Source organism: Paramisgurnus dabryanus, chromosome 3 (assembly GCF_030506205.2).
Source record: "Paramisgurnus dabryanus chromosome 3, PD_genome_1.1, whole genome shotgun sequence".
NCBI classification, from domain to species: domain Eukaryota; kingdom Metazoa; phylum Chordata; class Actinopteri; order Cypriniformes; family Cobitidae; genus Paramisgurnus; species Paramisgurnus dabryanus.
This window is the reverse complement of record NC_133339.1, coordinates 31009841-31035034: the sequence shown is the minus strand read 5'-3', so window position 1 is coordinate 31035034 and position 25194 is coordinate 31009841. Positions and strand designations below refer to the sequence as shown.

Genomic DNA, 25194 nt, shown 5'->3' with positions numbered 1-25194 from the left:
TATTCCTCTTAAAATAAAACCAAGCAATATTTTTACATTCCAATATTGTTTTATATAATTATTATAAAGTATTGAAACACAAACAAAATAAATATAGCAGTTTTGTGTCTTAACCCTACATCCTCAATCTACATTTTTACTTAATTGAAAAACATCACAGCTTCATAAAATGACCTTTGTTAAATTTCTGTTGGACACAAATATAATATTTTGAGCTATTGTTTATCTTATTGTGTTTTGTTGCGTTAACTTCTCAGTTGCAGAGAAAGTTAAGCTTCTCTCCACAGTCTCTGTTCTCCCAGGTGTCAGTTTTTATGTTGCGGGCTCCACAACGATTGAGTTGAACAGGGCATGCTGGAAGCGTAACGAGATTCCCCAAAGGTTGTCCATTCACCCAGAACCATTCTAGAGCCATGAAGCGCAGGCCTATCCACACGCTGTCGGTCTGGGAATCCACTGTCTCGATTTTTATTAAATCCAGTTGTTTCTCAGATGTCAATCTGGCCAGATCAGTCTGGTAAAGCCGGCAGTACTCTAAAGCTTCCTCCCATGTCATCTTCTCTTGAATAAGAATGAAGTTAGTGTGGCAGTAAAAAGGATACATGTTATTACACTCTTTGTCATTCCAAACATTGGCTGTACACACACAGTCTTGAATTCCCATATTATTATTTGGCTGACCGTTTTCCCATTTGTAAAATGAGACGGATTCACCACCGGACCACAGAAAGTTCTCAGAGTTTTTCGTCTCCCTGTACAGGCCGAACCAACTTAGTGACACGTTTTCCCCTTGTAGCCCTATAAGTATCTGTTGTTCTCCATCGCTTTGGACAGTTGACAGGTCTTTGTGATATTGTCTGCAGTAAGTCTGAGCCTCAGTCCAGGTCATTGAGATGTTCACATAGACATGATCTCTAATCAAAGCTGTTGTCAGTCCACAGAGGACAGTAAGGAGACAGATTGATGCCTTCATCTCTCCAGTGAGGTGCAGTAGCCCAGGCACGATAGTTAAGTGTTGTGACCCTCCAAGTGTGATATGTCCACATTATATGCAAATTGTGCAAGCTATGCAAATATACTATGTAGTAAAGGACAACACCTAGTTTAAATAGGCTACACTGTAAAAAAAATCAGTAGAAATTACAATGTTATTGCAGCTGGGTTGCCGGTAATTTACCGTAGATTTAAATTTATGTTATTTACTGGCAAGAATTTGTTCAAAGTTATTTATTTATTTTTTTATATTAACAAGTCTTTATCTTTACAGAATAAAACTATACAATAACATCCTCATGCAAAGCATTCTGGGAACCAGAAATCATCATCAACCTTTTTCTGTTTTTTGCTTCAGATTTTGTTTTCCAGAATGTTTAGCTTAATGCTGTTTTTTGTTTTACTCTGTAAAGACAAAAACTTGTAAATGTTTAATGTTCATTTAACTTTGAACAAAATGTTGCCAGTAAATAACATAAATTTAAATCTACGGTAAGTTACCGGCAACCCAGCTACAATTTCTATGGAATTTTTTTTACAGAGTATGTAAAGTTATGTAAAAGTAAACTCATGAATCATGAAACGATGACTATGCCCGGCATTGTTTTAACCCTTAAACCTGCTTAAGTTTATAGAAAAAATCATTTCACATCACTTTTTATTTCATTTGCACTTATTTAAAACATATGTCTATTGTAATTGCATTTTGAATTATGAACTAAGCAGTTTAGGTACATTAAGTTTTCCAACAGATAGATTTTTGGGACGGTTTCTTGGACAGGGCTTATCCAAGTCCAGGATTAAAAAGACTTTGAGCTCTTTTAATTTATAAACACCTTGAAGATGCACACCAGTAATGTGTTTTGTAAGGTTACTTAAATGTCCCAATATAACTAAGGTCTAGTCCTGAAATAATCTAAACCCCATCTGGGAAACCACACCTCAAAGTTAAAAACACACAGGCACTTCAAAATGTGCTAAAAAATGATAGCACAAACAATGTATGACTTTCTATTTCAGCATCTTAAGACAAGACTCTGCAATTTCATTTTTTATTTTATTAAAGTAAGATTAATATATAAGAATAATAATTCTGCCACCATGTTAGGCGAACTAAACCGAAAACTTGAACAAAGTCATATGATTTAGATGTCAAGGACAGACCCGTTATCAGAAATCCCTACGTGGCCCCCCAAAAGAAAATGAATGACGTAAAACATTCCAAAAATTAACATTTTGAATTGAACAAAATATATTAAATTATACAATGTAGAACTGTTGGTTAGTAGCTTAATTTTTTCTGAGATTTAATTACCACTGTACTGTAAGATGCTAAAAAGGGTTAAGTTTAGGGTTAAGTACACTGAACAAAAAATATTACAGTCAGATATTTTGATTATTAGTTCTGGAAATGTCAATGTGTGGCAAAGTCATAATTATGTACTTTCCTGGAAATACAAATGAATCAATTTGTGAATGGGTTGAATTTCATGAGTCATTCATCAATTAACAAACTAACTATGGAAAATAAGTGCTCTGTTTATGTATAGCTTGCATAGATCTGTTGGGGTTAAAATAATGTACTGTCAGACTATTAAGAGTGTGGACATTATAATGATCAATTAAATATTTGTTCAAAAAACAGGGGGCATTTACAAAAACTATTTTACAGTAATTTGTTGCACTAAAACAGCAGATGCTCCAGCTTAAATTTGTGTGATGTTCAAGTAAAACAATAGATATGATATTTTACTGTAAAAAAAAACATACATAAAAAGGGAAACATACTGTCAGTAGGCATGTTGAATGATGTAAGTATTTGACAGGCCAAACAAATGGATGCTCCAAATCCCAGAATGCTGCTGGCACAATATGTTGGGGATGAGAAAAGCCCACTAGACTGTATTTAAGTTGTGTATCAACAGCTTTTTTTGGACCTACATGCATCTTCAGCAGAGGATTGCTTTGACATAGTGATACAGCTGCAGCGAGGCTGATTCGGTATATTTGTTGACAGATTTTCTTTAAGCACATGTATATGAATCAAGGGCTATGCTGCAGAGATGGGACCAAGTCACACATGTGCAAGTCTCAAGTAAGTCTCAAGTAAGTCTCAAGTCTGAACCTTCAAGTCTCAAGTAAGCCTCAAGTCTAAACCTTCAAGTCTCAAGTAAGTCCCAAGTTTTTTTTTCTTGGGCAAGTCAAGTCAAGTCGAGTCACAGACTATGTCAAGTCAAGTCAAGTCCTGTAGTAGGTCAAGTCAAGTCCAAGTCAAGTCACCTTATTATTGTAATTTTACCTGCAGAATCTGATCTTAATAAAGATATATAGAATATAAAGATATAAAGAAATACTCATGTTCAGTAAAATACATCATGGAATTAAACAAAATTGTAATCTCTTCCGTTCGTGCGCCTACATTTGAAATAACGAACTTGAGTGTGCAAAAGACGCAATATGTAAACCGGCCCTAACATTGTAGAATCCAGTCATTTTTCTCTGTGTGTGTGTGTTCAGGTGGCAAACTTAGAAAAAGTAGCCAAGTCTCGTACCGCTCAGATCAAGGGCCGTATTTTTAAAAAATAAATTCAACTTATTTTGCCTACATTTGTCCCTAACACGGTATGATGAGGGTTAATGGCTCCTTTAGTTATTATGACATTACCTAACTACCAACTAACTAACCAGATATTAACAAATTGACAAGCACTTACTGGGCAGAATGGATCTTCAAATGACGGACGAAATTGGAGGTTGTCGTCTGGCTGCCCGTGATTTTAATGTTGCATGTCTTGCAACAGACTGTTCGTGTTTTGCCATTTTGTGAAAGCCGAAAGCGATGACCTTCGCTTCCCCTCCAGCTGACATATTGATATCTGTTCTGTGGTGTGTGGTGTGCGTAAGGTACGAGAGGGCATTACTGATGATAGTGTTGTGATTCAGCCATGACGATGTCACAGGAGTGACGATCTTTTAGGCGGAACCAAAAATTGGGAAAGTTTGGTTCCGCCCGGATGTTTCCGCCCGGACCGGTAAGAGGAAACACCGGACATCCGGTAGCGCCGCGAACGCTGTAATCAGCCGAATTGCATACAGCTGAGTGTCATTAAGAGGAGCGCCGGGTGATTGGACGGTGGCAATACTCAGGAGAGTATTTGAGGGCAGTTTAAACCACAGTTGGTGTGCTTATTATTCCTGTTGGTGGTGTGTATCGTAGCGCCGAGTTGGGCTCGCCGGGTACGCTGTTTTGGATTGTTGTAACTGCTCTCTCTCTCGTTTGGATTATAGCCTTACATTGATGAAGATACCGAAGACCTTATAGGTAGAAGAATTAAGCGAATACTGACCTTGGATGAAAGAAACGAAGGAAGGAAAGACGCATCATTGTGAGTATACGATTGTGGAAAAGTGGTGGTGGTGGCTGAAGACCACTTTGTCTATGCATCTAGAGTCCTAGCAGTGTGAGATAAATCTTGGAGAGCGTGGGACGAAGAAAGTACAGCAGCTGTGAGTAACGGAGTCTTTTTATGGATGTGTTGTACATATATTTGACCTGTGTATCTCTTGAGTGTTTTTGAAAGAGAGTGGGTGGCCCTACCCCTGAACCAGCGCGGTGGGTGAGCCAAAGGGTCTTTGTGCTGAAACAGCTCCAGTGACAAAGACAAACACTAGGCCAAGTTAACATCTCCATATTCTTCGTCCAGAGTGAGGTGAAGGAAGACGGGCGTCTATTGTGTGCACTCGCGTGGTGGGTGAGTCTTGGATGTAGAAATTTTCACTTGAAGTGGTGCTGTGTATTGCAGTGAGATTGCTGTGTCTTGTCTGACGTACCCCCGCCTCCAGTCACTCGTTCTTGAGACGACGAAGAGGAAGAATGGTTCTAGAGTAAAAACCTGTACATGAATATGCTGTGAGTGTGTTTCAGTTTTAAAATCTCAGAGTGGCGTCTCGAAGTATTTTCCCAGCCAAACGCTCGGCGGACTTGAGTTTAGGAGTGGCGGTGAAGAACTGTGCTATTGACGGTGTGTGAGTATTATCTATAATATTGCTACCTTACCTGTGTCTTTTTATCATCACAGAGTTGGAGGCGACGGAGATCCGCCGGCCCGAGGTCTCGACGAAAGGGCGCCCCGGTCCAGTTTTCGATTGACCAACGGGTCTCGAGGAAAGGGCAGCGCTCGACCCGGTGTGCCGGCGCGACGTTCTCGCCCCTCTGTAGACCAACGAGCTCGCCGAGAGGGTTTTGGCCCCCGGCGTCACATAGGAAACCACTGTCTAGCTGACGCATCGCGCAGCCAGTTACCGTAAGTCCGCCACCCTGTTAGAGTAATATATGACCTGTTAAAACTGCCAAATCAACAGGGAAGAGGAGTGTGTTGTGAGAGCTGTGCAGAGAGCCATCCCTACCTCGAAGCGGTAGTCAGCAGTCATCCGGAGAGAGAGAGAGAGAGAGCCAGCGTGAGCACTGAGATACTGAACTGTGCAGAGAGCCATACCTATCCAAAGCTGTAGTCAGCGCAGAGGTGAGAGAGCCATTGGAAAATCGATTCATTGTGCCTTGTGTCCCAGCAGTCATCTGTGGAGAGAGAGAGAAAGAGCCAGCGTGAGCACTGAGATACTGAACTGTGCAGAGAGCCATACCTACCCAAAGCTGTAGTCAGCGCAGAGGTGAGCGAACCATTGGAAAATCGATCCATTGTGCCTTGTGTCCCAGCAGTCACCTGTGGAGAGAGAGAGAAAGAGCCAGCGTGAGCACTGAGATACTGAACTGTGCAGAGAGCCATACCTACCCAAAGCTGTAGTCAGCGCAGAGGTGAGAGAACCATTGGAGAATCGATTCATTGTGCCTTGTGTTCCAGCAGTCACCTGTGGAGAGAGAGAGAGAAAGAGCCAGCGTGAGCACTGAGATACGGAACTGTGCAGAGAGCCATACCTACCCAAAGCTGTAGTCAGCGCAAGAGGTGAGAGAACCATTGGAGACCGATTCATTGTGCCTTTATGTCCCAGCAGTCATCTGTGGAGAGAGAGAGAAAGAGCCAGCGTGAGCACTGAGATACGGAACTGTGCAGAGAGTCATACCTACCCAAAGCTGTAGTCAGCGCAGAGGTGAGAGAACCATTGGAGACCGATTCATTGTGCCTTTATGTCCCAGCAGTCATCTGTGGAGAGAGAGAGAAAGAGCCAGCGTGAGCACTGAGATACCGAACTGTGAAGAGAGCCATACCTACCCAAAGCTGTAGTCAGCGCAGAGGTGAGAGAACCATTGGAGACCGATTCATTGTGCCTTTATGTCCCAGCAGTCAGCTGTGGAGAAAGAGAGAACAGGGAAAGGAGAGTGAGTCGACAAGCAAGGAGCTGTGTGAGATAGGCGGTGGACCGTCTTGAGCTGGCTACAGGTACACGGATGAGAGAAAGTCTATACCAACACTGATTTGCTTTATTCTGCCTCCAGGAAGGAAGAGGAGCGCGCCACGGGCAGAGGGAACCAGAGGCGGGAGCCCGTTCCCCGACGCAACCCCCACTCCCCTGTCACTCACTTGCTCGTGGCCCTTTGGAGGATAGATCCAGATATTAGTTTTAATTTCCCTTTCCCCAATCCCCAGAATCTTTTTAAATATTTAAACAATTAAAGAATATTTTTATACTTACCTGTTCCTCGTTGTTGTTTGGTCATTGGGTTGGTTTTGGGGACCTCCTCGAGGTGGGAATTGAGAAGGGGCGTGGCTTAACCACTAGCAGCCAGCCCCTGGCTTGTGACAGATTTTGGCGTAGTCGGCAGGGCCCCACCTCGAGTTGAGTAACCAGACTAGCCCAATGACCGACAACGCGGGGCCCGCAGCCCAACCCCGTGCGGTGCCTGTTTTTATGGGCAGCCCTTGGGTCCAAAAGTATGGAGGGATAGAGTCGGGTATACGACTGACGGAATGGAAGGCCCAGTTGGAGTATTTAGCCGACCTGCAAAGCCTTAGTGTAGCCCAGCGGCTCCAGTTCGTGTTAAACTCCCTAGAGGGAGAAGCGCGGCGAGAAGTACAGGCCGCCCCTGAAGCTGTCCGAGCCAGTGCCCAAACTATATTTCAGTTCCTTACCGAGCAATATGGTGACCACACCCCCGTAGCTGTCCTCCGTTCCCAATTCTTTAATAGTAAACAAGGCCCCCGACAACCCATTAGAGCTTTTGCCCTGAGACTGCGAGAGCAGTTCACCCGGCTACAGGCCCGCCGCGACCATGGATTGGGAGATGGCGAGACTTTGCTGCGCGACCAATTCCTCCTGGGGATGAAAGAGGGCCCCGTGAGACAGAGTTTGAGGGTCCAGTTTCGCAGAGACCCCGACCTCACATTTGAAGATCTAAGGAAGGAGGCGTTAGCCTTGGAGGGCGACGAGGTCGAGGTGAGTGAGACCCCAGTATGTGCAGCGGTAAACGAGAGTGTGCCACCACCACCAGAACGCACGGATTGGAAGCAGGCTCTAAAAGTAGAACTGATGAAGGATGTCCGGGAGCAGATGTCAGAATTATCTAAAACGCTTCTGGGAGAGCTGCGCCAAGGTAGGGCGCGGGAGGAGCCAAGGCCGGCACCCCGAGAGCGAGTATACTCGGAGAGGAGCCGAGAGCCGCCGGGACGCCCGAACCGTTATAATCGACCCCGTTTTGAATGGGATGACCAGGGACGACCAATTTGCAATCGTTGTGGTGAGCCTGGACATTACAGCCGTCAGTGTGGGCCTCGCAGGGCATCTGAAGGGGGTTTTTAGGACGACCGGCCACAGTGGGTCGTGTGGCCGGGACCCCTCGAGAAGACCCGGGAAGAAGGGACAGTTCTAGGCAGCAGATGATCGGGCATAGCCCGGTGGCAGAAGTAAAAGTGTGTGGCAAATGGATTCAGTGCCTGGTAGACACGGGCTCACAGGTAACGATGTTCGCAGAAAGCCTCTCCAAGGAGATATTCGGACAGGAAGGAACACGAGGAACGGAGGCCCCCTGGCTGACGTTGAAGGGCGCTAACGGCCTAGAAATCCCCTACATTGGCTATCGCCTGGCGGATCTTGAAGTGCATGGGGTAGTCGTCCCCCAGAAAGGTGTGATCATTGTTGAAGATAGGTGTTTGGGCGCCCACCGAGCCCTACTGGGCATGAATGTCCTCTCCGAATGCTGGGAGGAGATATTCCAGGCTAGGCCTGGTCCGAGGATTTCACCCACCGAGAGACCCAAGTGGGAGCGTGTAGTGGCCGACTGCCGTCGGGTCCAAATGAACCAGGTGCGTAGAAATCGGGAGGAAGTGGGAAGAGTAATGTGTCGTTTTGCTTTGTCTATTCCCCCTAGGAGTGAGGCTATCGTATGGGCAAGAGTGCCCCTTCGAGAAGCGAGCCCAGAGGAGTGGGTGTTAGTAGAGCCACATACAGACTGCCCACAAGTGGAGGTAGCACGGGGACTAGTGGCGGTCCACCGGGGGAGAATCCCGGTAAGGGTACGAAACGAGCACCCCTATGCAGTACAGCTACACCGGCATCAACGACTGGCCCGGCTGACGACGGTCACACCCCACCAGGTGAGGGAAGAGAGGGACGTCAGTTTTCGTCAGGTGTGCCCCACTGTGATCGAGGTGGCCCTGACCCAGTTGGATGCCCCGGCGAGTAGCCAGGAGAGAGGTGTGCCAAGACACCTAGCGGGTGAGTCACTGCAAGGGGACGACCTGGGACAGGTACAGACACAGAAACTGCAGGCACTCCTTCGGAAGTGGCAACATGTGTTTGCGAGGCACGATGAGGACTACGGGTGCACCAGGGTGGTGGAACACCACATCCCCACCGGGGATGCAGGGCCGAGTAGGGAGAGATATCGACCGATCCCACCTACCTTGTATGCGGAAGTACGTACACTCCTGCAGGGCATGTTGGGCCGGGGCATTGTCCGAGAGAGTAGCAGTCCCTGGGCGGCCCCCATCGTGCTCGTACAAAAGAAGACGGGAGCCTGGAGGTTCTGTGTGGACTATCGCAAGTTGAACCTGGTAACCAAGAAAGACGCCTTCCCCTTACCACGAATCGAAGACTCCCTTGCTAGCCTCACGCAGTCAGCCTGCCCTTACAGAAAAAGCACATGTATTTCACATGTGCAAAACACATGTGCTCACATGTGCAAAACACATCTGCTCACATGTGCAATACACATGCTCACATGTGCAATACACATGTGGCCACATGTGCAATACACATGCTCACATGTGCAATACACATGTGGCCACATGTGATCACATGTGTGTGATTTTGCACATGTGAAATTTAATGTGTGAACACATGTTAAAATCACATGTGACACATGAAAACATGTTAAAATCACATGTAGAACATGTGTTTTGCACATGGGAAATGTGTGCTTTTGGAACACTTTTGTGTGAATCACATGTGAATTCCCATGTGAAACACATGAGATCACATGTGAAACACATGCAAAATCCCATGTGAAACACATGCAAAATCCCATGTGAAACACATGCAGATTCACATGTGAAACACATGCAAATTCTCATGTGAAACACATGCAAATTCACATGTGAAACACATGCAAATTCACATGTGAAACACATGCAAATTCACATGTGAAACACATGCAAATTCTCATGTGAAACACATGCAAATTCACATGTGAATCACATGGGCTCACATGTGAATCACATGTGAAACACATGTGAATCACATGTGAAACACATGGGCTCACATGTGAAGCACATGCAAATTCACATGTGAAGCACATACAAATTCACATGTGAAACACATGCAAATTCACATGTGAAACACATGCAAATTCACATGTGAATCACATGGGCTCACATGTGAAACACATGGGCTCACATGTGAAGCACATGCAAATTCACATGTGAAGCACATGCAAATTCACATGTGAAACACATGCAAATTCACATGTGAAACACATGGGCTCACATGTAAAACACATGGGCTCACATGTGAAGCACATGCAAATTCACATGTGAAATACATGCAAATTCCCTTTCAATTTCACATGTGAAATGTGTGCTTTTGGAACATTTTTGTGTGAATCCCATGTGAAACACATGTGAAATTAGTGGATCACATGTGGCACATGTAAAAAAAATGGTCACCACATTATGCACATGTGATCACATGTGTTTCACATGGGATTCACACAAAAATTTTCCAAAAGCACACATTTCACATGTGAAATTTATTGTGTGAAAACATGTTAAAATCACATGTGACACATGAAAACATGTTAGAATCACATGCAGAACATGTGTTTTGCACATGGGAAATGTGTGCTTTTGGAACACTTTTGTGTGAATCACATGTGAATTTCCATGTGAAGCACAAAAAATTGTCATCACATTATGCACATGTGATCACATGGGTTTCTCATGTGATCACGTATTTTTTTACATGTGAACTTGAGAGTTAAAGTATATAAAGTAGGCCATACAATTGCTTATCATAACCCAGGACTCAAACTCACCCTTTGACCCCAAGGGTAAGCTATAATCTTGCTAAGATGTCGGTGTTATAAAATAAAGGCACCATGATGTGACTTTGACATAAGACACATTTTACTGTAAGGAAAAACTGATTCAAATGGAGAATTTATTTGCAAACATACAGAAAATTATAAGAAGTATCCAAACATATTCATAAAAAAACAAGTATCAATAAAATGCTGTCCATACAACAACAACTGTATATCTGAGTGTGTGTGTATGTGAGAGAGAAAGAGAGAGAGAGAGAGAGAGAGAGAGAGAGAGAGAGATGTGTCTTCATGCATGTCCATTGTTAGAGATGTGTCTTTATGCATGTCCATTGTTATATGTGCATCAGTCCTCAGATTCTCTTCCAGCAGGCTCCCTGTTTTAGGATAATAAAAATAAATAAAGATTAGAGCAATACAAGCATCAGTCTCTCTCAGGGATGCTTAACGATTAATCGCGATTAATCGTTAGCAGAATAAAAGTTTTTGTTTAGATCATATATGTGTGTGAACAATAACTTTGTATAAATAAATGTACACACATGCATGTATATGTTTTAGAAATGTTTACATGTGTATATACATTTGTATATTTTTATATAATTTATATTATATATAAATAGAAATACTTAATATATAAAAAAAATTCTTAAAATTATACATGAATGTGTTCATATTTATATATAAAAATATTTATATACACAGTTTACACACATATGTGATTTAAACAAAAACTTTTATTCTGCTAACGATTAATCGCGATTAATTGTTTAGCATCCCTAGTCTCTCTTGATAGCATTTACTTTTTCTTTTTGAATTTCAGGATTAGCTGTTTTTAGTTGTATGGTCTTTGTAGGAATGGCCACTCGAATGTGGCATCAACAATCGATTATGAAACCATGATCGTGTGGGTTTATTTATTTTTTGTGGTTATGGCAGCATTTGGTTAGCATTACAACTTTTAAATATTGATTATGATGAACTATGCATGTGCATAATGAAACACCTGTTCTTGTCGCAGGTCCTGGCATATACAGGTAGATACAACAATAAAATGCTCACTACTGTTTCACCATGCGAGAATGCATGAGAAAAGTCAGGAATCGATCAAAAGAATCAAAATGCGTGCATCGTAACGAATCCCCGGTTCTTTAAAGTTTTAATCGGTTCTAAAATGAAACTGATTCTTCATACCCAACCCTAGTAAGTATTGTTATTTGTATTGGTGTATGATCTTACTCTGCACTTATGGCGCTTTTCCATTGCATAGTACCCCACGGTTTAGTTTAGTTTGGGTCGGGTCAGCTCACCTCACTTTGGCGTGGTTAGCTTTTCCATCGAGTTTAGTATCACTTCCTAGTGGGAGGGATTATAGGGGTGTCGTTATATTTGCGCTGCAGACTGTGACATCATACAAGTGAGAGCATCATTGTACATTTCCATACATTTATTATTTTCTCAGTCCGCCACAAAATTAAAATTGGCCACCACAAATAGATGTTTGCACATCGCGTTTATCACTAACGTTACCTCTGTCTCACATGACAGTTTCTGTTCAAACACCGCGGCGTCAGTCGACGGCGCTCCGCTGAGCCTCAATGAAGTTGCATTTAAGCATATAATGCTGAAGTGCTCGATGTGAATGTTCTGCCAAAAACTGCAAGTTTGGAAAAAACTGTTATGGTGTTCCTGATTCTCAACTTGTGGATGTTTTTCATCGCTAAAAGGGAGTTTGGGAACTTATAGCAGAGCACAGATGACAACATGTTTGCTCGAGACAGCGCAAGCTAGCACAGGTAAAGCTAATCTACATTATAGGATGACGCGATTTTCTCAGACCAATCAGTGATCTACAGTGTTTTCGCATCACGTTTGGTATCAGCTCGGGTCGCTTTGAACCCCAACCGAGGTGGTACGAAAAAAAGTATCGGGTACTATGTACTGCACCCAATGGAAAAGCTCCAAAAAGTAAGCAGACCCGACCCAAACTAAACCAAACCGTGGGGTACTATGCAATAGGGCTGTCACTTTTTATTCGATATTCGAATATGCATTCGAACATGACGTGAAATATCCGTATTCGAACTATAAATAAACCATCCGGTTCTTAAAATGCCATGGGTTGCTAGATATTCGAATATATTCGGATACATTGCATGATATTCGAAACCGTTCGAATTTGATTTTTCTCAAAAGTGACAGCCCTACTATGCAATGGAAAAGCAACATTAGAATAGGAATGTAATAGTTAAAAAGAATAATAGTTGTGTAAACAAGTTGGTAAACTATAATTTGCCCAAAACTCACAATATTGTAACATCCTTACCTATTACTAGCTTCACTTTCTCTGTCAGGACTCTGTCTTTGTTCACCAGTGGTCCCTTTTTTCCCTGTGACAGAGCATGTTGTCATTTTTTCTAAGGTGGAAATGGAGTCCATCACAGTTCTGGTGAGTTTCTTGTAATTCTCACACTTTTGGGCATAATCCAAGGTGACTGGGTTCAATTTAGTGACAGATGTGTTCTGTAAAGATAAAAAAACATAATCCTATATTAACAGGCCAGCCCACCTTGGAAAAATATTTTAAATACAATAGTGTAACAACTAAAGGGACAGATGACCCCAAAATAAACATTATTTACCAATTTACCATTATGTCAATCTTCAATATTGTGAGTAAAACCTTACATTCTGTTCATCTTTCAATCTGTTTATATTACTAGGTATTATAGAAATACCTTTCTTTGTGTTCCACAGAGTAACATAAGTGTATGGAATTGAAACGACATAAGGGTGAGTAAATGACAACAGAATTTTCTTGTAAGGGTGGACTTTGCCCTTAAAGGCCTGGAGAACTTTGTAGAATCTTTTGTTGCCCTGAAAGTAATAAGAACAAAACCTATGCTTCTTTAATTTTGCTCAGTACAACTAAGAGACAAACAAAGAATTGTGTTTTGTTTTCTCTTAACTTTTACTGCCTGTCTAAAATATACTTTTTTGCACATTAAAGCAGGGGTGCCCAAACTTTTTTCTACCAAGGGCCAAAAATCCAACCTGACTAAGAGCCGAGAGTTTAAAGTAAATGTTGCTGTGTTATATATTAAAATTAAAGTTGCCCTGATTCTCCTAATTTATCCATTTCTAATATTTAAAAAATAAATAAGCAAACATTACTTTGTTGCCAACAATTTCCCGATATGGTACATATCCAGATACAAGGCCACGATACGATGCACATCACAATACTATAATATTTTGAATTACATTTTGTTCAGAATTTAGTTACATTATTATTATTATTATCTGTTTATTATACATTGAATAAGCAGTGTTGTTACTGTTGTGTGTTTGACATTCATTTATTAGCTTTTGGGGTAATTCGTAGAAATACTTTAAGTAATACTTAAATAAAGTTTTTTTAAAGCAGATTTACAAATATAGTGCCTTACTCTAAGCTTTATATTTGTCTCTCATTTAATTATTCTATATCTATGAATATATGTATACAAATGCAGTCAAACCTAATACTACTGTATTTAATAGAAGTTTGCAAGTTGTGCAGACCCGTGCGCCCTTTAACTTTAACTCTACATATTCCGCGAGTCATATGCGTATTTTCGATCAACAGCGATTCGTCATGCTACCTTCAAAAGTGCATCCGAATCGATACGGAAGGTGAGGTATATATGCGCGCATCGTCAGGCGTTCATGACGATGTATCTTCGTATCTAGGGATGCACCGATACCGATACTGGTATCGGGTATCGGCCTCGATACCACATTTTCTAAAGTACCCGTACTCGTTGAAAGTCCCCCGATACCAGGGATCGATACCACGGTCTGAGAAATGTCTATGTTTGAGCGGCGTGTAAGGGGTTAATGCCTCTTGTGTTGTCCAAAGAGGCAGAGTTTACAACAAACTGGAAAACTAGTCCTTTGTTTTTTTGTTAAATTATATGACTAAAGCTGTTACCTGTAAATTTAAATCATGTTTTTTTATTAAGTACTCGGTATCGGCAAGTACTGAAATGCAAGTACTCGTACTTGTACTCGTATTCCAAAAAAGTGGTATCGGTGCATCCCTATTCGTATCAATATTTTGAACACAGCACTACTGTTTATGCATAACTAATACAGTTTTATTTTCAAAGGTAACTGAGAAAATAATTTTGCCAATCATTTTTACATTTACATTTTCCTTTGTCTGTGTGCCACTCCCTCGACCTCCCCATTATTAGCCTATAGTGCAGGGTACCTGAGTTCGTTGAGTTTCGTGATGCACACCTTCAAGTATCCATGTACATTAAAAATAAATGTATTCATTTTAATTCCTTGCATTTAATTTCAATTTACATTTTTGTAATGTACAAATAAAACAAAAAAAATTACATTTTAAAAACTGTTTAATTAGAAATATGAACATCTGCGTCAATGATGTTTCCTTATCTCACGTGGCATGACATGCCAAATTAAAGGTCATTGGCCCTAGTTTGGGCACCTCTAAATTAAAGGGATAGTTCCCCCCAAAATGGTCATAATTTACTCACTTTAATGTTGTTACAAACCTGGATACATTTCTTTGTTCTGATGAACACAAAGGAAGATATTTTGAGTAATGTTTGTAACCAAACTGATCAGAGGCCCCATTGACTTCTAGTATTCTTTTTCCTATTATGGAAGTCAATGGGGCCTCTGATCAGTTTGGTTACAAACATTACTCAAAATATCTTCCTTTGTGTTCATCAGCACAAATAAATGATGCAAGTTTGTAACAACAGGAGAGTGGGTCAATTTCCCTAATTTTATTTTTGGGTGAACTATCCCTTTAAGCAAGTGAATGTAAACAAAACAGGTTCTGTTTTATTTGGCTTACCTTTCATTGCTTTGCAGTTGAGTGTGAATCATCCACTATCTGAAAAAGAAGTGTATGGAGTGTTGAGGTCAGCAGTATTTTAAATAATGATTATGAAAAATTGCACATCTATCAGCTGTTTACAAACCCAGGTATTGCTAGTGCAGGAGTTTTTTAACGGTATGATAGCTAGTACCCCATATGATAAAGTTTTAGCGAGAGACCCGTTTCCTAAAGTTTTTATCCATATTTTGTAAAGAAACATTGTAATTATGTTTTCAGCAATTTTTTTACAAACTCAAATACTTTGCTACTACTGTGTATACGTTTACCATTTTTGATTTGTCTTTTCCCTTGAAATTTGCTGGGGAATCTCTTACTGTACGTTCACACCGCCGCCGACTTGAGCTTCCAAAGTTACCGGAAGTCATTCATTTACAATGAAAGCTGACTTCTATCAGCTGCAAGGAGCGTCAAATCCATCGGCGTCGCGTTTTGAGCGACCAGAGCATCAATCAAAAAGTTGAAAGAAGCTCAACTTTATGGTAATGAGGTATGACGGGGTTCAGCGGCAAGCAGCAGCAAAACACCAGCAACCAATCGGAATATAGCCTAGACATTCTTCGCTAGCTGATTCCGAAGAAACATTTCATGGTGACAAAGACTTCAGAGCGGCCAAAGCTTCAACAAGCTTCCGCGTACTTATTGACAAATGTCCTTGACCAGGAGGCCTGAGCTTTTTTGGAAGCTCAAGTCGGCAGCAGTGTTAACGTACAGTTAGACCACAACCTGAGGGACCCCAGTTTGAAAAAAACGTGCTCTAGTGGACCAAACTGTCTATTACACAATGGCTCTGTTTACATGCACAAAATTTTGTCAATCCGACTGAATTTAATACGATTGAAAGTTACGACGATACAGTTTACATGCACCCTAAACACTGCAATCTGATTTAAATGTTCGTTTACATGTACATTATATAGAGTCCGAACCGACAGTCTGCACAAGCACACCGCCAGCGTTGCCAGACTCGCATATCAAAACCATCCGAATGGATGTTCAAAACTAGCCCAAAAGCCCACTGACTATTCACAGCCCAAATACCAAGAACTAAGCAACTAAATAATTTAATCTTTAACCCGCAGAAAAAACAACTGCTGGAAACAGTTTAAACAGTAGCCCAAATCTAAACTCAAAAAAAAGCAGAGGACTTGGCCACGCTACGCTGCGGACAGCATCTCTTGTCGAGTTCACGCTTTATCTCTGGATAAAAGTTAAAACTGAGTTAGAAAGTTGTTCTTAAGAAGTTTTCAGATATAGGTAATGAAAACACACATTTTAAAAGGCACAACGCTATATTAATTACTTTAAGTAGCCTAATGTTTTAAAAGTACACATAAACGCTGCAGAATTTAGTACATTGCGTGCACAGCGTGTGACCCTATTAACGTTACGTGATGCATTACCTTGTTGTTGCATGTTTCTGTGACGAGAATCATGTGATATAAGAGGTAAATATAATACTTGAACTTGGAGCACAAATGTTCAGCGCATTTGCACAATGTATTTTTGCATCCGATTTAGAAAATACTATGATTCACGCGTTTACATGCATACTTTTCTCCTGCTGATCGGATCACAGATCGGAGTACACCACTTCAATACGATCCAATTTGCATCCGATCGTCCTCAATCATATTGATTAAGGTGTTTACGACTTTTCAATACGATTGAGCCATCAATATGATTACAAACGGATTATTTGGTTGCATGTAAACGTCCCTAATTTGGGGTGATACCGGGTTGCATATTCACCTTATGGTTTGAAGGAGTCTCATCCTCTTCGTTATCATCTTCCTCACGAGCAAATGTAGCCTTACAAAACACCAAAGCACATTTAAAAGGACAGAGGACACATGAGAGTAATATATGAAAAGATATAAGAAAAGAGACAAAATGAGAGCATGACAACGGAAATGTATTAAATATTTAATTTGAAGGACAATATCTCTCAATTATATCATAACATACCATTTGTTTTGATGTCCACATTTTGTGTGTCTTTAACCACTGACTGGTACTCTGCCTTTTTTTGTCCAAGGCTCTCTGTATTGAAGTAAAGCAAAAGTGATTATACAACAGTATCTTGCAGAGTATAAAATAATAACATAAATGAAAGCATCAAAATATTTATAGACTTTCCTTTTTAATAAAGGAAATTTATTTGTTAAAAATAAGTTAGCTGATTAACTTAAACCTATTTCTGTCAGATGAACTTTCCTGTCAGTAAGGAATCACCTCAAAAATACATTGTTGTAGATATTTTTGCTATCAAACGACATTGTTTTTTAACAACTTTACTCACAGGTTGTGGTTTTATCACGTGTATCAATTCGGAGATCGGTCCTATCAGACTGCTGTGCAAGCGCTGGTCTGAGTTCAGTTTAAGGCGCGTTTTGTTATATTTCCCATTTATGTTAGCTCAACATTTAAAAATAGCAGTCTGCGTAGCATGTTAAACATGACTTATCAAATAAACATGTTTACCATGAGGCGACTTAAAACCTATAAAAGTTAAATAAACGAATTAAATGAAATTCACTTACCGTTCACGTTGAGTATTTGTGCTGGAAACGGTTTCCAACCGCCTTTAGGCGGTTTGTTCCTCGTTGTCCACAAGACCAACCGTCTTTGGGTCACTTAAAATTTATTGTCCTTCGCATATTTATCCAAACCAACTCTTACATGGTTTTCTTTTATCCATTTAATGAGCAAGGTTCAACTTTCTCGTCTTATTTACCTCAGACAGCAAGTTGCAACGGATAAAGAGCGCGAATCACATTAAACCAGATCAACTGACAGACGTACAACGTCAAAGTTCCGCGAGAGCGATTTGAAAGCAGACTCCTCGAATCGCTTTCGCGATACTTTGACGTCATCGTCAGCCTGTCAGTTCTTTTGGCGCCGTATGAAGTCGAAAAAGCCTTTTGACTGGATGATCTGGATGAATGAATACGACAGACTGTAAAAAAAAGATGAATACACAGAACAGATTGGAACCGCCTAGAAAAAAGAGGAGTGTGTGCGCGTGTGTGCTTGCGCATGCTCACTGGGATTGGTTAAATGCGGATCAATATACCCCTTATTTGCACAGCAGAGCCATCAAATAATTCTGTGTTCCTTGGATATGCAAGTTTGCAATTAATGCAAATTTTTTTCATGCATATTTTTTTCATGATAATGCACTGTAACTAACAGGGTGGCTTTTTTCCAGGTTGATGATGACAAGGTGATGACACAAAGGAGCTTCCATTGCCTTTATTGCAACTAGGACTGACAATAATGTCTGCAAACCCTTCTCCAAATATTAAGTCTTATTCTATTACAACATTGCCACCTGCCAGCAACCAAATATCTGTTTAAAAATATGTTGTCAATTTTTGTAAATAGATCATTTTGTCAAAATAAAGATTAAAAAAATCTGCCACCACATTTGTGTGTATATTGCCTTTATGCAGATTTCAAATGTATTTATATAATTTATCATTGGAACCAAAGTACACATTATCACACTTGTTGATGCACAGTAAAGCCGAAAGTTGATGTTTACGCAAACATTAGCCTACTTGTGGTTTGGTAACATGTGATCCACATGTTGAAACTATTGCATTATATAAGACATTTCTCACATGTGCTTTATGTTATAACATGTTCCACATGTGCGCTATTATGTTGCAGCATGTGGTGAGATGTTGTTCACACGTGGTAATATTGTCCACATGTGAGCACATATTTTCCACATGTGAGCATAAATTGTCCACATGTGAGCACATATTGTCCACATGTGAGCACATATTTTCCACATGTGAGCATAAATTGTCCACCTGTGAGCACATGTTGTCCACATGTGATAACATGTGATAACATGTGGTCACATGTGACCACATGTGAACAACATGTGAAAAACATGTGAAATGCATGTGCTTTTTCTGTAAGGGTGGTACTCCACCTTAGATCTGGCCAGTGGATATTGGCAGGTGCAAGTAGCCGAGGCCGACCGGGAGAAGACCGCCTTCACGACCCCGTTCGGACTATTCGAATGGGACCGGATGCCCTTCGGACTCTGCAACGCTCCGGCCACCTTCCAACGCTTGATGCAACGTTGTCTTGGAGGTCAGTTGATGGAGTCAGTATTGGTATATCTGGATGATGTGATTGTGTATTCCCCAGATTTCGATTCCCACCTCCGGCACCTAGAGGAAGTCTTCCGAGCCATGGAGAGGTACGGGCTGAAGCTGCAGCCGGACAAATGCCACCTGCTGCGGCGAGAAGTGAAGTTCCTGGGCCATGTGGTCAGCGCAGCGGGGGTGGCCGTGGACCCCGAGAAAGTCTCGGCAGTGAAGGAGTGGGACGCGCCTAAGACTGTGAGGCAAGTACGATCCTTTCTGGGATTCGTAGGATATTATAGGCGATTTATTAAGGACTTCTCAAAGATTGCCAAGCCCCTTAACCAGTTACTGGTCGGCACGGGACGAAGCCGGGGCCGTGGGTCGCCCTCTATTAACTGGGACAGTGATTGTGAGATGGCTTTTCAGAGGCTGAAGCAGGAGTTGTTACAGGCCCCCATCTTGGCGTATGCTGATTTTTCTGAACCTTTTGTCTTATATACAGACGCGAGCAACCTGGGATTGGGGGCAGTATTGGCCCAACGGCAAGAAGGAACAGAGCGGGTGATCGCTTATGCGAGCCGGAGTCTTCATCCGGCAGAGAGGAACGACGCAAATTACAGCTCCTTCAAGCTGGAACTGCTGGCCCTGAAGTGGGCCCTAAGCGAAAAGTTCAAGGACTACCTTTGGGGAGCTAAGGTAACAGTCATCACAGATAACAACCCTCTAGTACATTTACAGACGGCGAAGCTGGGGGCCGTGGAACAGCGATGGGTGGCTCAGCTGGCCAACTTCGATTACAAGCTGCAGTATCGGCCTGGACGAGAGCACACGAACGCGGACGTCCTCTCAAGACTGCCCGAGGGAAAGAGCCCCAGACGCCAGGGGGATCGAAGGGAAAATAGCCGTGAGGAGGGCTACATGATAGGGGCCGTGGAGGCGCCAGGAGGCCAGCAGGAGGCTGCACCAGGGAATTGGGGGTGGGACCCCCGCCGGTGGATAGAAAGGCAGGCCCAGGACCGGGACGTGTGCCAAGTGAAGACGTGGGTAGAGCAGGGCCGACGGCCCACGTCGGTGGAGAGGCTAGCCCAGACGGAGACTGGGAAGAAGTTACTGGGACAGTGGGAGAAGCTGGAGCTACAGGAGGGGGTGCTCTGTAGGAAGACCTGCGATCCGAAAGTGGGCGAGGAAGTGTGCCAGATCGTGGTGCCAGCCAACCAGGTAAACGCATTGGTCTCAGCCTATCATGACCAGTTGGGACACCAAGGACAGGAGAGGACCGTATCCCTACTGCGTAGGTTCTTCTACTGGCCGGGATTGGAGGCGTCTGTGCACAACTTAATCCAAGCTTGCCCCCGGTGCATGCTGTTTAAATCTAGACGAGAGGCCCGAGCACCGATGGTACCCATCCACGCGAAAGCCCCCCTCCACATAATGGCAATGGACTTCCTGACGCTGGGCCGCCCTCAGGATCGGTATCAAAACATTCTGGTCATCACTGACCTGTTTACCAAATACGCCTGGGCAGTCCCGACGCTCGATCAGACAGCCAACACCACCGCCACAGCTCTATGGCGAAGTGTGTTCCAGACATTTGGATGTCCCGAGTTCCTGCACTCCGACCAGGGGGCAAATTTCGAATCCAAGGTAATCCGTGAGTTATGCCAGTTATATGGATGTACCAAAACCCACACCACGTCATACCATCCCCAGGGAAATGGAAGCTGTGAGAGGTTCAATCAGACCCTATTGGGGCTACTGGGGACCTTAGATCAGCGACAGCAGAGCGATTGGGTGAGTGCTTTACCAAACCTTTTGCAAGCATATAACAACAGCGTTCATAGCACGACGGGGTATGCCCCTACTTACCTGATGTTCGGCAGGCACGTACGGATGCCCACTGACCTGGTCCTGGGAGTAGCAGCAGACCGGGAAGAAGTGAGTGTGACGGAGTGGGTGGGGCGCCATCACCAGCGCTTACACTTTGCGTATGAACAAGTTTCTAGGAAGATACAGACGGCAGGAGAAAGGAACAAACGACTGTATGATCGGACTGCTCGAGATGCCCCCCTGTTACCAGGTGAGAGGGTCCTGGCAAGGGATAACCGGCGGCAAGGAAAGGGAAAGCTGAGCGACCGCTGGGAGGCCATCCCGTATGTGGTTTGCAAGCAGCAGAGACCGGGACAGCCGGTGTACACCATCCGGCCCGAGGGAAAACCTGGCCCCGAACGGGTAGTACATCGGAACATGCTTCGCCCCTGTCCGAATTACCCCGAGGCTGTGATAGAGGGGCCCACAGAGCCAGTGCCGGCGGCCCCCTGGATGGAAGGATGGGCTGTGGTACCAGGTCGACCCGTGGCGGCGCTACCCCCTGCCGCCCAGATACAGCCAGAGATAGTACCCGAGCCAGCTGAACCCCCAGTGGCCCAGATACCGCCTGAGTTGGCACCTGAGCCGGTTGAACCTCCGGCGGCCCAGATGCAACCAGGGGTAGTACCCGAGCCAGTCGAATCCGATTCACCCGTGAGACGCTCCCAACGGGAGAGCCGAGGACGCCCCCCTGCCCGGTACGGTGAGTGGACAACGCCGAGGCATTCCAGGGACTAGAATGCATTGGCGGGGGAGGATGTCACAGGAGTGACGATCTTTTAGGCGGAACCAAAAATTGGGAAAGTTTGGTTCCGCCCGGATGTTTCCGCCCGGACCGGTAAGAGGAAACACCGGACATCCGGTAGCGCCGCGAACGCTGTAATCAGCCGAATTGCATACAGCTGAGTGTCATTAAGAGGAGCGCCGGGTGATTGGACGGTGGCAATACTCAGGAGAGTATTTGAGGGCAGTTTAAACCACAGTTGGTGTGCTTATTATTCCTGTTGGTGGTGTGTATCGTAGCGCCGAGTTGGGCTCGCCGGGTACGCTGTTTTGGATTGTTGTAACTGCTCTCTCTCTCGTTTGGATTATAGCCTTACATTGATGAAGATACCGAAGACCTTATAGGTAGAAGAATTAAGCGAATACTGACCTTGGATGAAAGAAACGAAGGAAGGAAAGACGCATCATTGTGAGTATACGATTGTGGAAAAGTGGTGGTGGTGGCTGAAGACCACTTTGTCTATGCATCTAGAGTCCTAGCAGTGTGAGATAAATCTTGGAGAGCGTGGGACGAAGAAAGTACAGCAGCTGTGAGTAACGGAGTCTTTTTATGGATGTGTTGTACATATATTTGACCTGTGTATCTCTTGAGTGTTTTTGAAAGAGAGTGGGTGGCCCTACCCCTGAACCAGCGCGGTGGGTGAGCCAAAGGGTCTTTGTGCTGAAACAGCTCCAGTGACAAAGACAAACACTAGGCCAAGTTAACATCTCCATATTCTTCGTCCAGAGTGAGGTGAAGGAAGACGGGCGTCTATTGTGTGCACTCGCGTGGTGGGTGAGTCTTGGATGTAGAAATTTTCACTTGAAGTGGTGCTGTGTATTGCAGTGAGATTGCTGTGTCTTGTCTGACGTACCCCCGCCTCCAGTCACTCGTTCTTGAGACGACGAAGAGGAAGAATGGTTCTAGAGTAAAAACCTGTACATGAATATGCTGTGAGTGTGTTTCAGTTTTAAAATCTCAGAGTGGCGTCTCGAAGTATTTTCCCAGCCAAACGCTCGGCGGACTTGAGTTTAGGAGTGGCGGTGAAGAACTGTGCTATTGACGGTGTGTGAGTATTATCTATAATATTGCTACCTTACCTGTGTCTTTTTATCATCACAGAGTTGGAGGCGACGGAGATCCGCCGGCCCGAGGTCTCGACGAAAGGGCGCCCCGGTCCAGTTTTCGATTGACCAACGGGTCTCGAGGAAAGGGCAGCGCTCGACCCGGTGTGCCGGCGCGACGTTCTCGCCCCTCTGTAGACCAACGAGCTCGCCGAGAGGGTTTTGGCCCCCGGCGTCACATAGGAAACCACTGTCTAGCTGACGCATCGCGCAGCCAGTTACCGTAAGTCCGCCACCCTGTTAGAGTAATATATGACCTGTTAAAACTGCCAAATCAACAGGGAAGAGGAGTGTGTTGTGAGAGCTGTGCAGAGAGCCATCCCTACCTCGAAGCGGTAGTCAGCAGTCATCCGGAGAGAGAGAGAGAGAGAGCCAGCGTGAGCACTGAGATACTGAACTGTGCAGAGAGCCATACCTATCCAAAGCTGTAGTCAGCGCAGAGGTGAGAGAGCCATTGGAAAATCGATTCATTGTGCCTTGTGTCCCAGCAGTCATCTGTGGAGAGAGAGAGAAAGAGCCAGCGTGAGCACTGAGATACTGAACTGTGCAGAGAGCCATACCTACCCAAAGCTGTAGTCAGCGCAGAGGTGAGCGAACCATTGGAAAATCGATCCATTGTGCCTTGTGTCCCAGCAGTCATCTGTGGAGGGAGAGAGAAAGAGCCAGCGTGAGCACTGAGATACTGAACTGTGCAGAGAGCCATACCTACCCAAAGCTGTAGTCAGCGCAGAGGTGAGAGAACCATTGGAGAATCGATTCATTGTGCCTTGTGTTCCAGCAGTCACCTGTGGAGAGAGAGAGAGAAAGAGCCAGCGTGAGCACTGAGATACGGAACTGTGCAGAGAGCCATACCTACCCAAAGCTGTAGTCAGCGCAAGAGGTGAGAGAACCATTGGAGACCGATTCATTGTGCCTTTATGTCCCAGCAGTCATCTGTGGAGAGAGAGAGAAAGAGCCAGCGTGAGCACTGAGATACGGAACTGTGCAGAGAGTCATACCTACCCAAAGCTGTAGTCAGCGCAGAGGTGAGAGAACCATTGGAGACCGATTCATTGTGCCTTTATGTCCCAGCAGTCATCTGTGGAGAGAGAGAGAAAGAGCCAGCGTGAGCACTGAGATACCGAACTGTGAAGAGAGCCATACCTACCCAAAGCTGTAGTCAGCGCAGAGGTGAGAGAACCATTGGAGACCGATTCATTGTGCCTTTATGTCCCAGCAGTCAGCTGTGGAGAAAGAGAGAACAGGGAAAGGAGAGTGAGTCGACAAGCAAGGAGCTGTGTGAGATAGGCGGTGGACCGTCTTGAGCTGGCTACAGGTACACGGATGAGAGAAAGTCTATACCAACACTGATTTGCTTTATTCTGCCTCCAGGAAGGAAGAGGAGCGCGCCACGGGCAGAGGGAACCAGAGGCGGGAGCCCGTTCCCCGACGCAACCCCCACTCCCCTGTCACTCACTTGCTCGTGGCCCTTTGGAGGATAGATCCAGATATTAGTTTTAATTTCCCTTTCCCCAATCCCCAGAATCTTTTTAAATATTTAAACAATTAAAGAATATTTTTATACTTACCTGTTCCTCGTTGTTGTTTGGTCATTGGGTTGGTTTTGGGGACCTCCTCGAGGTGGGAATTGAGAAGGGGCGTGGCTTAACCACTAGCAGCCAGCCCCTGGCTTGTGACAACAACGTCATGACAACGCCAGCTCCAACTGGGTCAACTTTATTTTTTAAATAGTTAATATATTTTATATTCAAACTGAAAACATGATGTGATTAACACTCAAGTCATTCAAGTCATCGTGTCTCAAGTCAGGTCAAGTCCCGAGTCTTTAACTTCCAAGTCCGAGTCAAGTCTCAAGTATTTTATTTTTTGTCAAGTCAAGTCACAAAAATAGCGACTCAAGTCGACTCGAGTCCAAGTCACCAAGTCACAAGTCCCCA

The 25194-nt window shown here is 43.8% G+C and overlaps 2 long non-coding RNA genes across 4 annotated transcripts; one reads left to right on the top strand and one right to left on the bottom strand.

Moving 5' to 3' along the window:
- Positions 1 to 9769: 9769 nt before the first annotated feature.
- Positions 9770 to 17916, bottom strand: LOC135763107 (uncharacterized). Of its 3 annotated transcripts, XR_010539516.2 has the most exons (6): positions 17367 to 17916; positions 17151 to 17210; positions 15357 to 15395; positions 12810 to 13006; positions 11723 to 11839; positions 9770 to 10860 (listed from the first exon to the last, which is right to left on the bottom strand). It is a non-coding gene; the product is annotated as an uncharacterized lncRNA (long non-coding RNA). The 3 variants fall into 3 exon arrangements; XR_010539510.2 differs by lacking the exon at positions 11723 to 11839; XR_012336367.1 differs by lacking the exon at positions 9770 to 10860 and having other exon boundaries at positions 11397 to 11839.
- Positions 13024 to 19330, top strand: LOC141281935 (uncharacterized). The gene is made up of 3 exons (XR_012336368.1): positions 13024 to 13276; positions 15374 to 15423; positions 18610 to 19330. It is a non-coding gene; the product is annotated as an uncharacterized lncRNA (long non-coding RNA).
- Positions 19331 to 25194: the final 5864 nt, after the last annotated feature.